This window comes from Schistocerca nitens, chromosome 2 (genome assembly GCF_023898315.1).
Source record: "Schistocerca nitens isolate TAMUIC-IGC-003100 chromosome 2, iqSchNite1.1, whole genome shotgun sequence".
In the NCBI taxonomy this organism is placed as follows: Eukaryota; Metazoa; Arthropoda; class Insecta; order Orthoptera; family Acrididae; genus Schistocerca; species Schistocerca nitens.
Genome location: NC_064615.1, coordinates 290,520,954 through 290,538,141, shown reverse-complemented (window position 1 = coordinate 290,538,141; position 17,188 = coordinate 290,520,954).

The following is a 17,188-nucleotide window of genomic DNA, read 5'->3' as shown; positions in this document are numbered from 1 at the left end:
GCTGGACAGGCAGCTGGAGGCTTTTCATCAGCAGATGCAGGAACAGCCTCCAGCAAATAATGAGATGCCCGAGCAGCATACTTGTAAGTTGAAAAAAAAAAAAAAAAAAAAAAAAGATCACGTTTGCACGTGCCTCTAGTGGTAGTGGTAGTAGTAGTACCATAGGAAGTTTTTTTTCTGTAACAAATCGGTTTATATATCTAGTTTGTTGTTGTTGTAGGCGAGACAGACCAATTGTCAGATTCTGATGAGGACGATGACATGCCTGAATAGGTCAGACAAGGGCGCTCTGATCTGAACCTATTAGATGATGATGACGATGATGACTTTTTTGAGGGTGTGATGGAGTCGCCCGATGAAGTGTTAATGCCTTGGAGCCAGAATGAAAAAGGTAATTACTCACTCTGCTTATAATCTTCTGAACGTCAGAATTCTTTCTTTCACTGCGCCAGCAGCGGTAAGCAATGTACTTAACTGTTATTTATTTTATCTCTTCTTCTACATCGGTCGCGTCTCTGCAGCCTCGACACAGTGTGGCGCGCATACCGATGGCGGCTAAACCTTGTTCCTCACCAAAAGCGGCGACCGGTAAGGCACACATCGCCTCTAAGGGCGCCGCTACTCGCTGCGCGGGTAGCCGCCGTGCCGGTCGGGGTGGCCGAGCGGTTCTAGGCGCTACAGTCTGGAACCGCGCGACCACTACGGTTGCGGGTTCGAATCCTGCCTCGGGAATGGATGTGTGTGATGTCCTTAGGTTAGTTAGGTTTAAGTAGTTCTAAGTTCTAAGGGACTGATGACCACAGGAGTTAAGTCCCATAGTGGTCAGAGCCATTTGAACCATTTTTGGTAGCCACCGCCGCCCTGGCACCACCACTCTGGCGTCTGTGGGCCGAGCAATGAACCGCCACCCCTCAAGTTACCGGGTCGGGTCTACAACAGCAGCAACAACAGCATTGGGAACCATCACCGCAGTCCGACTGTTCCCATCGCTCTGACCCGGCAGCACCACAACATCCTCCTCTGTCATCATCATCATCGTATCATCCTCGTCAGAATCGGAGTAAACGTAAGGTATGTGTGCCTCGGTACATACCGACTTGCCCCTCCCCAACACCATCATCAACGGGATGGACTCAGAATGGTATCAATAGTAATATAGAAGATCCTGTGGCTAGTGGCAGTTCTCCCGTCCTTTTAGTGAAGGACATCAGGTCAGTGATACTATACCGCAGTTAGAATACTTGGTGATTGCAGACGATTTTGAGGAGCGAATCTCGTTCACCAGGATCGAGAACCCGGCAGGAGGGTACCGCGACCCTGTTGGTTTTCTAAGAGAGTGCCTTCCTGTCGTGGAAACGGAGCTCCTGAAGGTAGTCATTGATCTGCAGTATCCTGCCATTAAATGCAGTACGGTGCTCTACATAGAATTATCGCAACTCCCCCCCCCCCCTGCAAAGTTTTTTCTAGTGTTGAAGAGACAACTCTTCGTTATCTTTGGGGACAAAATGGCGTGATAACGCAGAGCACGTCAATCGCCAAGTGGTTTCGTAAATCCGCCTTGATTGCTACACTGGCCCGGTTTTCGGAGATGGTGGTCAGAGGGTCAGCTAAAGCACTCAGCCGAATACTGCAGCTGGACATCCATACACGTCTACCATCCGGTAAATGGAGGGTCAAGCTATATCAAGCTCCTTAAAGATACAGCTAACCAGAGGGCATGCATTCATGTTGAAAATAGAAACGATCATTCTTGTTTTGTATGGTCAATCCTGGCTTCTGAAAGAATTTACAATTACAGAGATGATCCTGAGCGTCCCAGTACATACCATGTAGCTGGTAATATTCGTGGGTGTTATAACTTTGATGGTATCAAGTTCCCCGTCAAGATACAGGACATACCTAAATTTGAAGTGCAGAATACTGGCATATCGGTTCATGTTTATGGCCTGGAGAAGGAAAGCAAGTCAGATGAGCAAGAGAAGCAGCAAAATTTGCCAGTGAGAGTGAGCTGCATGTAAACATGCTGCTCTTCTCTGAAGGCGATAATTATCACTATGTTTGGGTCAAAGGCATGTCCCGACTGCCGGCCGATGTGGCCGTGCGGTTAAAGGCGCTGCAGTCTGGAACCGCAAGACCGCTACGGTCGCAGGTTCGAATCCTGCCTCGGGCACGGATGTTTGTGATGTCCTTAGGTTAGTTAGGTTTAACTAGTTCTAAGTTCTAGGGGACTAATGACCTCAGCAGTTGAGTCCCATAGTGCTCAGAGCCATTTGAACCATTTTTGAACCATGTCCCGACTTCTCTCCTCCCAGCTATCAACAGATTGTTATGTAAAGCATGTTTGCTTAAGGTGCCTGAATTATTTCTCCTCTTACAAGTTATTAGTGGCGAATCTAGTAGAGTGTGCTTCCAAGGTCCCAGTACATGTTATTATGCCTACTGAGGAAAACAAATTCATAAAGTTCAATAATGCTCACCACCAGGAGCGATGAGCGTTTGTAGTGTACTCCGACTTTGAATGCCTCCTCGCTCCTGTGACCCACTGTGAAGGTGATCCTACAGCGTCACACGCCACCTTTTCAGAGGAACACGTACCATATGCGGCAGCGTATCAAATTGTATTGTCCTACGATTCCAGTCTTAACCGCTACAAATCTTGTCGGGGATAATCCTGCAGTTTGGCTGCTCACTGAGCTTGAAAGCTTTCATGGGAGGTTGATAAGCTTTACAGTGACGACGTTCCCATGACCAGATCGAAGGAGAATGAAGATTTGTACAATTACGCGGTTGACTGCCATATCTGTGTGCTGCCGTTAGACAGAAAACCGGAAACTCCTCACAGGGACCACTGTCATCTTACGGGGAAGTTCCATGGTGCAGCTCACAATGCGTGCAATTTGAAGTATTGGCTACCGAGACACATACCCGTTTTCTTTCATGATTTAAGTGGATATGACGTTCACTTTCTAGTTGAGCACTTGGCTGATTTCGGTTGGGAGAAAAATCAGGTCCTATCTGAGGGTCGAGAAATACTTTTCTTTCTCCAAACGAATGACGCCAAGAATTACTCTCCTCTTCCTTGATACGCTATGTTTTATTCAGGCGCCACTCCAGAAACTCGTTGAAACTCTACCTCGGGAGGATATGCATATCACTTGAGCTGTATTTCCCGACGAGGAAAAGTTTCAACTTGTGACTAGGAAGGGGCTATTCCCATATGTATGTGGATAGTGTGGCGAAACTCAACGAAAACAAGCTACCTGACATAACGGCATTCTCCAGCAACCTTACAGGCGATGGCATAATGGATGCAGAGTATGAACATGCCGTAAATGTCTGGTGAGAATTCAACATCTCCACTTAGGAGAGTACGCACAGCTTTACATGGACACAGACGTGCACTTGCTTGTGGACGTTTTCGAAAAATTCCAGAGTTCCTGCCTTTTATTAGACAGCACCTGAGTAGTCTTGGGATGCAATGATCAAGAAAACGAAGTGCAGCATTGAATTACTGACCGATGCTTCTTTTCTTTGAGCGAGGGATCCATGGGGGACTTTGCCAATGTGTTCATAGGCATGCGATGGCAAATAACCCAAACATGCGTGACAGGTTCAATGCATCTCTTGATTCGAGTTACGTAATGTACTTGGATGTAAATAACTTGTATGGACATGCGATGCAGCAATCATTGCCAATTGATGAGTTTCGATGGATGTCAAAGACGAATGCAAGGGATTAGGTGGAAAAATCATGGGGGTATGGCAGCTGGTTCTGATGTAGAGTATGTGTTGGAGGCAGAACTCACATACTCTATCAGTTTGCGTGATACACATGCCGATTTGCCACTGTGTCCAGAATAACTAGTTCCACGAGGCAGCTCCATGCCAAAACTGATGACAATGCTGGGGGATAAGTGGAGATACATGACTCATTATCGTAATCTCCAGCAGTGTCTCAGCTTGGGTATGGAGCTTCAAGCAGTCCACCTGATTGAAGCAGTACATTGATTTGAATACGAGACAGAGAGCTTCTGCCATGTGTGACTTTGAGAAAGATTTTCATAAATTAATGAATAATTCTATTTTCCGTAGAACACTGGTGAATTTGAGGGACGGCGTGAAATTTTGTTAGAACCGAATGGGATGGGCATTATGGTGTACACAGAAAATGCTTTGCCAGACAGAATTTTAAGCGAGTCACCATATTCAATAACAACTTTATTGCTGTGGAGATGGCAAAGACTACAGTAGAGTTCACGAAACCTATTTATGTGGGGATGTGCATACTAGACCTGTCCAAACTCCACGTGTACTGCTCTCATTATGAGTTTGTGAAAACTCATTTCGTAGATCCTAAATTACTTTATATGGATACAGATAGCTTAGTCTATTGGGTGAAGAACTGCGATCCATATGAAGTAATGAGATGCCACAGTGATGAATTCGACACGTCCTCATACACGACTGATAATCATTACGGTATTATTCCACAGAACAAGAAGGTTATCGGTCTTATGAAGAACAAGGCGAATAGATTGCCGATGGTGGAGTTTGTAGGTGTACGCTCAGAAATGTATACGTATCGTACACTGGAAGGTGCCACCCAGAGGCTGGCTAATGGTGTGCGTCATATGGCATAGAGAGCCCTCTCTATCAAGCTGGCTTGGGTGTTCGTCTTCATGACGATGCCCAACCGCAAACTGTATGTGCAAAAAGGACGCTCCTTCAGCGTTTTCGGTGGAACTGATCACCGAACTGATCACCCTCCATACAGCCCGGACTTGGCTCCCTCTCATTTTCATCTCTTCGCTTACAAGAACCGCTAGCTATCGGGATACCATTTTAGGGCAACGAGCTGCAAACTAGCGCTGGGAATTGGTGGGAATCACAGGCGGCTGCCTTCTATAACGAAGGTATTGGACAATGTCATAACGGCTACTATGTATGGAAGTTGCTGGAAGGTCTAGGTACACACTACAAATAAAAAATTTTCATTTTCACTGTGGTCTGCGCGTCGCGACTGATTTGGTTTTTGAAAACAAAATAGCTCTCGCAACTAACATTTTCAACCTCGGTAACGCACAACCCACACGTCACTATGAGGCAGGTGGAATGTGTGAGTGATTTCAGCCAAAGGAAAATTCCGTGAATACTTCATTCCATCGCATTTCACCATTTCCGCATTCAGTCCATGAACAGCTTCTTGCCGACGACATTCAGTATCAGTTACAGTTCTCTGAGTGGCGCCTTCCAAAACTGAAAAGTAGTCTGGCTTTGCTACGTAAGATTTTTATACAGATGAAGCATCGTAGGTCAATCAACCTTCGTAATATCCGCTACTGGTCAGCTGCATATTAACGCTGTCCGAGAGAAATGGACAGACAATGATCTTGATGTGACAGTGCGTGGTACGAGCTTTCCAACAATCGTGCTATTGGTCACTGTCTTATCGAAGGGACCTTGAACAATCACAAGTACGTACAGGTCCTGTCAGATATGCCGCCGTTTTAGTTGGAAAACAGCCCACTACATATAAGGTAATTCATGTGGTACCAACGAGTCCCCCCCATTCTCCAGTGATAATTACAAACGTTCCTAACAAAACTTTTGGAGACCATTGCATCGGTTGTTCGGGAAACACAAAACGGTCTGCACTCTCACCAGATTTTGCGTGTGGTATAATCGCATACATATTTGTGTCTGATGTATGAGGCACCAGACTTTTAACTGTAACGAAAATTAAAACGGGTGTCCGCAAGGTTCAAATGGCTCTAAGCACTATGGGACTTAACATCTGAGGTCATCAGTCCCCTAGACTTAGAACTACTTAAACCTAACTAACCTAAGGACATCACACACATCCGTGCCCGAGGCAGGATTCGAACCCGCAACCGTAGCAGCAGTGCGGTTCCGGACTGAAGCGCCTAGAACCGCTCGGCCACAGCGGCCGGCTGTCTGCAAGGAAATACTGATGATTGCCGAGCACTTAAGATGGCGTATAACACGGACCTTTGTCACAATAAGCCCAGAAGAAAATTCATGTGCAGTATTCTCTCTCCTAAAGCACTTTGAACACTTAATATGATAGCGATTGGAGCTAGTTCCACCGAACTTAGTACACAATGACGTAGTATCTAGCAAGAGTTCTGGAGACACGGGAAGATACGAAATGGATACATCATGGTGAAAGAGAGATTCGGAAAGCAGATATTGGGCTAAAAGGCATATCCAGGATCAATACAGACTTTTTCAGAAGGGTAGGCTGACGTTTAAGATAATTGTTAGGAAGCATCAGTGTGCAAGGAGTGGCATACTAAAGCAATGAGGAATGACGATGAACGTTTGAACTGATCTGGGGATATAGTAAAACATTCACAGGGAACACAGAAGTTGAACTTAGAAGCCTAATTCAAATTAATGTGAACGGAAAAATAATTGCATCAGAATGAAAACGACAACTGTCGACACGTCAGGAATCTCGCAAAACTGACTTAACTCATTTATTCTTAGATAGGACTTAAGAATAAGGTGAGTGTTTCTGCATTCGCAGACGCCTCGTTAGAAACTCACTGCGTTTGGACAACAGCACCCTCAGAGCTACAAGAAAACGCCTCTTGTCAAACCAATATTCACGATTAGAGTTTCCAACCAGAAAGAAAGGGTCCGACTGACAACGAGTAAGACTGTGGGGATACCCCCACCGTGGCTTATTATTTATCTTATTTATTAACATCAAAAGTTAACTTAGCCCTACACCTACATGCAACACAGAGACTGTGTCATGCTTTGTGTTCTGGTACATCGGTCCTGTTGAAACTAGTGACTAAACACGCTGCACAAAAAATATTAGCTTCCTGTCCTCACATGGAACATGAAAGCATTCGTGGCCAATGATCTACTTTTGTGACGTCACAACTTGGATTTTTACGTTCTAGAGAGTTATGGTGCGTGAAAGATTGAATAAGACAAGCCAAATTTTTGCTTCGTGAAGAGGAATGTGGATAGAGGCACACAGGAAGGGAATTAGCGACCCACTCTAATTTTCTCGCAGATAGCAGTAAATATCTACAAATCATGCAAACAGAGGGAAGACACTTGTATGCGCAGGATAAGAAATGCAAGGGAGGGGAACAGGTGGTGCAGTGTAGCTGACGAGCAAAGAGGTTAGAGGCGGCACTAGTGTACATAAGAAAATGTAAGGGGATTTATTTTATTAAAAAATCCACGTAAAAAGCACAGTTTGTTCGCAAACAGTAGCTTTACTGTTCTGAAGACGTTCACAGGTTTTTATAGTAATTCCAGAGACTACTGCGTATTAAAAATAATAGAGTTCAACATCTGACCTAATACTGTATGTCTTTCACTGGCGCTATTTGCACACAGAAAACAACCTTAAAAATTTCACCAGTTACTTAGAAGGTGGTCCTCACCCCGTTTGGTGTGTTTTAAACGGGGGAGAATTGAGCTGTGTCAAGGTAGAGCTTGCTTCAGTGGTTATCCTGGTACTATATCTCGAGCTAAATCGGAGCTCTGATTACTAGAGGAATTCTGGCACGGCTAATTTTAAAGACGGAGCATGGAAAGTTGAAAATTTGAATGCTTGGTGTTTTCTTATTTGTAGTAAAACTTGCTTAAAAATTTAGGATGTTTGTTTTATCGCAAAGTTAATTAAAACTCCAATTTATACTGTCACGGTTTGGTAATGAAAGTAAACATGTCATTGCTTAAAATGCAAAAGATTTCAGTAAGTCGTAATTTTGAAATTACAGATCTCTGGTATTTAGTACTTGCATGGTTGGAGCTCTGAAGGAGCAGTAAGGTGTCGGGATAACATTAATTCAGACATCCTTTAAAACAAATGCATTAACAAACAATTCTTACTCAACAATTATCAGAAAACATATTGTCTAGGGTACCTACTCTTAATAATAGTTACACTGATCCATCATCAAGGCTAAAATACCGATGATACAGCAGTGCCAAATTAGAGGCCAAAGCAGTTATAACATCAATTAAAAGTTTCAACTCAAGCTCAGTAACTATTTGTGATAAAAGTTTAAAATGATCAAGGCTGTTTCAAAAACGCATGTAGTAACTCTTAAACAACACTTATAATAACAAGCTGACAGCAATTCAAACCTAATAACAGTATTCAGATAAATACATTTTAACAGAAGCACTTGAAACACACAATAAATTACAGCGGTACCTCCTTTTCACCAGTTTTGTACGCCAGTTTTTTTTCGTGCCACAGTTTAAAATTTGCTCATTGACTGTGCAAAAGTACCGAATTATTTCAAACAAGTTTAGGTACAAAATTCTTCAGACAAACTCCAAATTAAGAGGCATGAATAGTTCAGTTAAAAAAGCTAATTACTGAAGAACGAATCTGCTGCATTAGAAGTCATCCGATGCTACCTCAGTGGCTTTACTGAGCCGTACTCTAGCCATCTTATTTTACTTCACACGTCAGCCATGTGCACACTTTAAGGCAATGGCAATACATTACACACATCATTAAACTGGCGTAATAAGACCTGAAACGTAAGTGGTCCCACACATGCATACAAATAATGGGCCCCACCAATGCCAACCTTGGAAGATGAGAGATGACCTTTGCCAGATGAACAACTAAAAAACACATATGGGCAAGTACTCAATAATAAAGCTACTCAGCTTCACATGGAGCTATCCAAAGCTCGTGTCTCAATGCAACCAGGAGGCAGCGACAGTATAGTGACGGCTGTACAGACCTCCAGCCGTTGCTTTAACCGCCGATCTCCTCCGGGCAAGACCAGTACTGTGCAACGGAAGTGTTCTTGCATGCAAAAGGGGAGCTTCTTTCCAAATTACAGCTTCTCAAATAACGACTCCAACTACAACTACGCAGCGCTATCACCCTAGGTTTTCCCGACACTTAACACGCGATACCAGCAGAGAGGCACAAAGTCGAAGAATACGAGAATTCAAACCTCATTATAGCCGTCAAAGAAGACAACCTGAATTTAAAACACAAGTCATTCAATGATTTTGTAAAGATATGTGCTGATTGCTGGAATCTTTCTCAATGTCGGTTTGTCGTTTTCGATAAAACAAGAAAACTGAGTGATGCTAGGTACTGGCGAAACTTTCAAGAGTTTCTTTTAATATAGCCCGGTAAGAGAGGTTAGTACATCAGTATACGCTGCACCATGGACAAATTCTCACGCATGTCTAGCTCTCAAGCCGAGAGTATGGGTGTACACAGACAGAACATTCGCCTGTACATGGATGCGAAAATTCAGTCTATTGTGCATAAAGTTGGAGATATGTGCAGGGAACTAGAGACGTATTACCAGAATCGTCTGAGAATGATCAATGAGTTAAATGAGCTAGTTAATGAAATGGGTAACAAGATAACCGATTTAACTGTAAAGGTCGAGGCTATAGAGCAGAAAGCAGATGTGGAGTTCCTTGGTATTGAGAAGGGGGAGCAGGCACATAGTAAGGGAAAGAAGAAGAGCGGATATATAAAGCCTCACTCAACGGAGACGTCAGATTAGTATACAGCGAGATGTCAACGAAGCCGAAAGTGATCCAAGCGCGGAAGGCGGTTCGAGAGTAATTACGGTTCTTAAGGCTTTGGCATATGGATCGACAGCAAACACTAAGAGAGACCTTTAAGCTAGTTACTGAAACTCTCAGGCAAAAACGAAACCACACGATAACGATGGTGTTGCCATTGACGAATTCATTATCCGTCACGCTCCTGGTCAGATAGATAGAACGTTCAGCGTTAGCAGGGGAAGTCGGTACATGTAGTGCATGCATCCTATAATTGTAACTGATGACACGATACAGATTGGTGATAATCGGTTTGAGAGGACACGTGCCTTAATGAATCTTATTTTCCTAAGACCTACTAAAAAACCAATAAATTATTCAGTTAATTATAGGGAAATGTACCGTGAAATTCTGCATTTAACTGATGTACGTAAGATCGCAAAAAAGCCTGAGCTACAAGAAATATAAAACCATTATAAAACCAATACTTGATGGCGCAAATAACAACAACAACAGCAGCAGCAGCAGCGGCGGCGATGGTATTGACGTTGAGCATAAAACAGTGAACAATCGAATCCGGCAGTATATATATGATGATGACCCCAACGATCTGCTAGGTCGACTACGGCTGCTCATGGCATCAGCTGCTGCAGGTAATACAGCTCATTCGAATGAGGTTGTTTCAATAATCTCTGAGCTTAGAGAGAGAGACAGAGAGAGATCATCGAATAACTATTGAGACAGTAGTTCGAGAACTGCACAAACCAGCACGCGAAACAGACCCTCGTAGGCACGTTATGATTAAAGGTTTGGTTCAAATGGTTCAAATGGCTCTGAGTACTATGGGACTTAACATCTATGGTCATCAGTCCCCTAGAACTTAGAACTACTTAAACCTAACTAACCCAAGGACATCACACAACACCCAGTCATCACGAGGCAGAGAAAATCCCTGACCCCGCCGGGAATCGAACCCGGGAACCCGGGCGTGGGAAGCGAGACCGCCACAGCATGACCACGAGCTGCGGACGATTAAAGGTTTGGATGACTTATGGCAATCTGATCTTGTAGATATGAGGAATATTCAAATGAGAATAATGGATTCAAATACATTTTAATGGTTATTGATACATGCTCCAAATTTGCCTGGGTATTACCTGTTAAAACAAAAACGGGTAGAAATGTCGCGGATGTGTTTGAGCGTCTGCTACAGACAGGGACGAATCGATGCCAACCTCCAAACCGATCACGGTGGAGAGTTTTACAATAGGTATTTCAAGACCGTGATGCAGCCGTAAGGAATACATCACTACTCAACATTGACTCACCTGAAGGCAAGTGTCGTAGAGTATCTGAACAGAACAATAAAAGGTGCTGCCATTTACGAATACATTATCCGTCACGCTCCTGGTCAGATAGACAGAACATTCGGCGTTACCAGGGGGAAATACGTTTTAACCTTCGCGGCTCATACAAATGGAGAGATATCCTCCCAGTAATAATTGCTCAGTATAATCGAAGCAAACACAGCACAATAAAAATGAGACCAATCGACGTTTTTGATAATGGAAACTGTGTATTATGGCGTCAAAATGCTGGATCAATGCAGACAGAAATTTAATGTAGGTGATTTGATACGTATCTCAAAGCACAAGATAGCATTTGAGAAGTCATACCTACCGAACTGGTCAACAGTGATATTTACAGTTTCTAAGGTGCAAAGAACGAATCCTAGAACTTATATACTGAGTGATAGTAAAGGCGAAGAATTTGCAGGCTGCATCTACCGCGAGGAGTTGCAGAAAAGTTCGGAACCGGATGTGTTTCTCGTGGTGAGAGTCTTAAGATGTCGGGGAAATAGAAGACTAGTCAAATGGCTTGGTTTTCCTGCAGGACAAAGCAGCTGGATTGATGCTTACGATTTGCTATATAATGGAAGCGCACAGTCCACAACCACTGCAGAAGCATAACGTGCGTGCTAGAAGAGGAGGAGGTGCTACTCTAGACAAAGGGCCAGTGGAATTACACATCCCGGGGTGTTACTACTGTGGAACTGGAACAAGGCTTCAGAAAAGCTTGGTACGAGGTAATAAGAGGGTTAATCCGCTCGATGAAGCGTGTACGGAACATGACATTGCATACGCTGGAAATAAAGATCTCTCAAGTCGATTTTAGCTGATAAGACTAAGGCGATACGGAGAAGAAATGATATTGGTATAGGTCAACACATCCCAGCATTTGCAGTTAGTAAAACCATGCGTAGAAAAATTATGTGAGGCTTAGGAGTGATGAATTTCAAACGAGTAATGAATGCTGCGCGTCATGCACTAAACAAGAAAAAGGACAAGGGATGGAAGCAGAGCTGTTTGAAGAACTGTATCCTGACAGCGATGTATGCAGAAAGGTGCGGGAATAAGAAGAAGAGGATCGGTTAAGGCACCTCGAGTTCTAGCAATACCCAAGACATCTGGTGGTTTTCTTCCAGTTCTCATACCAGCCCTCTCCGCGCTCTTGGCGGTAGGGTACCTCGCTGGTGGTGCTGCAGCTACTGCACGAACAGTCAACAACGCACAAAACTCCCAAGCACATTTAGAAGAGGGAAGAAGACGGAACCGCTTAGCCGCAGCCATAGGAAAAGGACTATACTTGAAACCGTACAGAAAAGGGCTCAGTCTATGCATAAAAAAAAAAGACTATTGCCGGTCCTACCAGATCGACCACTCACAAATACTGATCTTCTTAAGTTTGTTAGAAAAAAATTCAACATTCCAAGATTCCGTGATGTGTTTATGCGGGATACATTACCGAAGACTATGTGGTAAACTGGTGAATGTGGCTTTCTGAATTTAGATGTTGCTGGAGGCCCAGGCACCCACTGGGTGTCGTATGTTATGAAAAATACGTGTAGCGTCTACTATTTCGACTCATTTGGTGACCTGCAACCACCAGGAGAATTAAAACGATACTTCACTCGCAGAAGAAGTGTCTTCTACAATTTTCGGGGCTATCAGGACTTCAATACATACATCTGTGGACATCTATGCATCATGTTTCTCTTGACGTTTACAAAGAAGAAGAAGAAGCAGTCTATATCAGGAGGAGCTCTAAACATTCCATCAGCAGTTGATGTTCAGATGCAATGTCGTACACTTTGACATTAAAAGAACGATCATCTGTATTGCGTGCAAATGACATCCCGCCAATTGACTTGAGCATTGGTAAATGGAATATTGCATTGATTGGACTGGAGACGTAAAACAACATCCCAAATATCACCGAGACTAACAACAAACTGCACCTGGATATTAATGGCGAAAAAGATATTGTGGAAATAGACCGGGGTGCATTCGATATCGACGATTTAAAAGAAGTCTTGAAACAGCCTGTGAAAGGTACTGAGCTACATGCAAACATCAATACACTTAAATCTGAAGTAAGGACTTAAAATGCAACGATTACTTTGACCAGAAAGGTTCAATAGGGCGCCTACTGGATTTCACGAAAGGATCCAGGTAAATTTTACAAGTAAGATCAGACTGTAGATATGCCGCCCGTCAGCGCAATCCGAGTCGCGTGTAACATTGCAACGAACTCCTACCTCAACGACAGTGAGATTCATACTATTTACGGATTCTTCCCCTCTCTTGCAACGGGGTATAAGATTGTTGAGACCCCTACCAATGCAGTATGCCTTCCAGTGACAGACCAGACACTGGACTATTTGGAACTACGTATTCTGAACCACGATAATCAACTTGTTGACTTTCGTGGAGAGGAAATCATTGTACGATTACATCTAACGCAAGCTGGGCGTTCGATATAAAGCCATTGTACGCAATTCACAGAATGTCACTTCGCTACCGAACCAGAAAGTGATAACACGTGCGAACTACGAGTTTCTTAAATCAGTTGGCTTGAAACCTCGCAATGATGTCCTCACTCAGTATAACCAGTCCAGCAGAGTATGATGAGAGAATTATACGTCAGGAATACCTCCCGCATGAACCTACTCTACAACCACATTTAAAAAGAACGATGAAATTAGGAGTGTCATTCAGCAGCAAGACGCACTGACGTTTCCATGCAAGAGTTTAATATATGTATATAGAGGGGTCATTAAAGAAAATCGACGGCAGCAATACAGTGGAATCCAAGCTTACACGTAACCTTTAGCATTCCTGTTCCAAGAGAAACGCAATGAACTCAACGGGTCTGAGATCGACATTACACGCAATGTTGGCGTAACATCAACCCTTAAAACATACGTCTCTGCATCACCCACAGATTTGCATAGTTTAGAAAATGCGGGATGGTTTTTAGACGATCAGTTGCAGAGTACAAGCGATTTACTGCATACATACAACTAAAAATGCTTATGGGGTACTTTGAGGACATGCGACGGATTATTATGAACGCTAAACAGGTACCCATTCTGGTGCGGAGTGCGATAGATAATAACTCATACATTCAAGGAGCTCAAGAGGGGAATATGATCACAATCAGGAATGTAATATGGAAAATGCCCCACATTAGTGTATCAGACAAGAAGTGTGTGGAGCTTTTAAAAGTCCCGAATTCCGGTATATTTCTGTCACTGACATTTCGCTCGTGTGACGTTTTCAAGTTCCCAGTGTTACCGACCGCGTGCAGACAAACGTGGGCTATTAAAAGCTTTTCGCAGCTAGAGACACCTAGATTCATCATATTCGCATGTGAGACTGATAGAAGAGGTGATATAGCAAATGATTCCACCGTGTTTGACCGCATGCAAGTTAACTAATGCCAAAGTCGACCTGAATTCAGAATTCTACCTATACGGCAATTTACACCTGCAATAGAATGAAAATATATACAGTCTAGCATATGATATGTATGCAAGGTTTCGTGCTTCTTACTATGAAAGTGCTGAAGAAGGAGGAGGAGGGTGTCTACTGAGTCCGCAGAAGTTCAAGGAGCTGTCACCGATCATCGTAATCGACTGCTCAAAACAGACCGAGGTAATTAAGTCTGGACCTATAGATGTGCGAATTGAATTTGAATGTTCGACAAATTTCCCAGAACACACTGCCGTGTGTGCTCTATTTCTACATGACCTGTGATAAACTACTGCCCCCTCATCGGTGTTGTGCAACGAGCTGTATAAATGAACAGGTGCTTCACCATACCTAGAGCATTTCACAATGTCCTTTCAAGGTGTGAACATCATTGCGGACGATCAGGGTTCTATGACAGTGAGCGTCGACAGTTCATATTTAAAGATGCTGCGTTTGTAGCATACACAGAAGATACAGGAATAATAGAGGCATTCTCAGTAAACATTGTATTACCTAGGTCTAAGACACAGAAAAGTGCAAAGTGCTTAACACAATTCTACCTTGAAATTCACTGGGATGGTCTTGCCATACCCTATAAAGATATGGTGACGTCGCTTCAATTATTTGACCACATGGATAAAATCATGTATATAAAGGGGAAAGTGAAGATCTCATGGATGTGTCGAATCTTTAAGTTTGCTGCTATTCAAAACGAATTCTATGGGCATCCTCCTCTCCATTGACTCAAGATGAAGAAGATGTGTAAAAATAGTGTTGCTGTGTCTGATTATGAAAATGCAAAACTACTTTTAAGTTGGATGAGAAATAAATGAAATTTTACCTCACAACCTCTGCGTTTGTGTTTTCAACCCTGTTCCCACTTCCACAGTGTACAGTTTTAACCACATGCTATGTCTGTCTGTGGTTTTCTTCATGCACTGGAGATATAATTTTAGACATGTCTACTACATATCTTTCGAAGTGGACACGGTCACGTGCCTCCTGTTCCCATACTCCAATTCGTGCTGCACGATTGGCGTAATTCCATTTAAGTCCTCCTGGTGTGGGCGCTTGTCCACAGCTGGTTGGACTCTCTCTGGCTAACATGTGCTTCTTTGACCGCGGTAATGGGCCACGTTTATGGCGGCGATTTCCGCTAACAGCGTTGCACTGTGGCACGGTGAGTATGTGGGATGTATTTGACGACTTCTGCGGGGTTTAACTGTCAGTGCAATATGGCGTTCTGTACAAAATAGTTTCGCTGCTGAAAGTCTCGTCTGCATAAAACAATGACGGACGTTGCTCCCACACTGGCAGCAGCAGCAGTTTGATGGGTACATTCAGCGATGGACAGGCTGTCCCGTTAGGATCGCGAGGACGATTGTAATCGGTGTTTTTCTGGGCTGTTTTCGTGAGCATGTCCTTTTAGGACCAGAATTTCCATGCAGACAAACTGTGACATCAAGAAAGCTCCTACAAATGTTACCTTTAACTATTTCTACAACACTTTACAGTTTTCGAGAGGTCGACATGGGTCTTATTTACGAAGCCATGTGATATCAGTACAAAATCGAGAACCTTTTAGATGGTGAGTCACTACGCTAACATTTTGCGGCGATGCGTAAACTCGCATGTCCCATTAGGATCGCTAGGAACAACGCAAGCTGAGTTATTCTGGGAATCATTGGAACAGATTTCTATAGTGCTGGACCCGCAGGTCCTTGTCATCGGGCCAGCAACGGTGCCTAAGTGAACATGTAATTCGACGGGTATTTCTCAGGTGTCATGTATCAAAGGGATGCTGCTGCCTCATCCTTGCGGGACCTGAACTGACACCTGGTTGTGGTTTGGCAGCTGACAGCTGCGTTGTCTCTTCGTGGTGGCCACCAGTGCATCCCGACTCCTGGGAGCGTGTGTGGTAGCGTCCTGAGCTGTTAAGTGTGTAATTGTGTGTGATGTGTGTTTCATGATGGTGTTTCTTGCGCAGTCTTAATAAAAAAATGCAATCGCAGTAATTACTTCTCACAAGACCTGCATCTTTCCAAACAGCAGAGAATGATCAGCTAGTGAGCTCCAAGCCCAGCAAACTGTTTTTTATATAAAAAAAGCAATATTCACTTGATTTTCCCTTCGTGAGATCCTTCCTCTCCACTGCAGAGAGACCAATTTCCATTGGGAGGAGGGGAGGGGGAGAGGGGAGGGGGCGAGGGGGTGGGGATGGGGTGAGGGTGTGGTGATCGATTTCCTGAAAAATTCTTTACATAAATAAATACACTGTATTCCATACACTGCCTTGAATCCCCAAAATTGTTTAAATGGAAACAATATTCCACACATTGTCTTCTTGATTGTTTAAACAGTATTCCATACACAGCAATCGATTTCTCGATAAATTCCTTAACTAAATAAATTAACTATATTCCATACACTGCCATAAATAACTAAGCAATATTCTATACATTGTCTAAATTGCTTATACAATATTCCATTCACTACAATCGAATTCCCTCCAAATGACCGATCAACTGAGCCTTTTTTACGCCAATTACCGGGAGGGAGGGTGGGAGGGGAGAGGTTTACCACAGGGTGTGAGGTTAATTAATTGATCAATGTAATTAAGTAGTCAATCAAATTGATAAGAGTGAAGGGGGCTATTCCAATAACTCAGACCTGAAAATGTACATGTAGCAGCGTGGTGGGAGGTTTCCTGAGGGCTAGGGGGTGAGGCGGATGTGGAGGGGGTGGGGCAACAATAGATGAAGTACCTGTCAATCAAAATGAAGGATACTTTTAGCAGAACAATAAATTAAGGACTTGTCAATCAAAGGAGA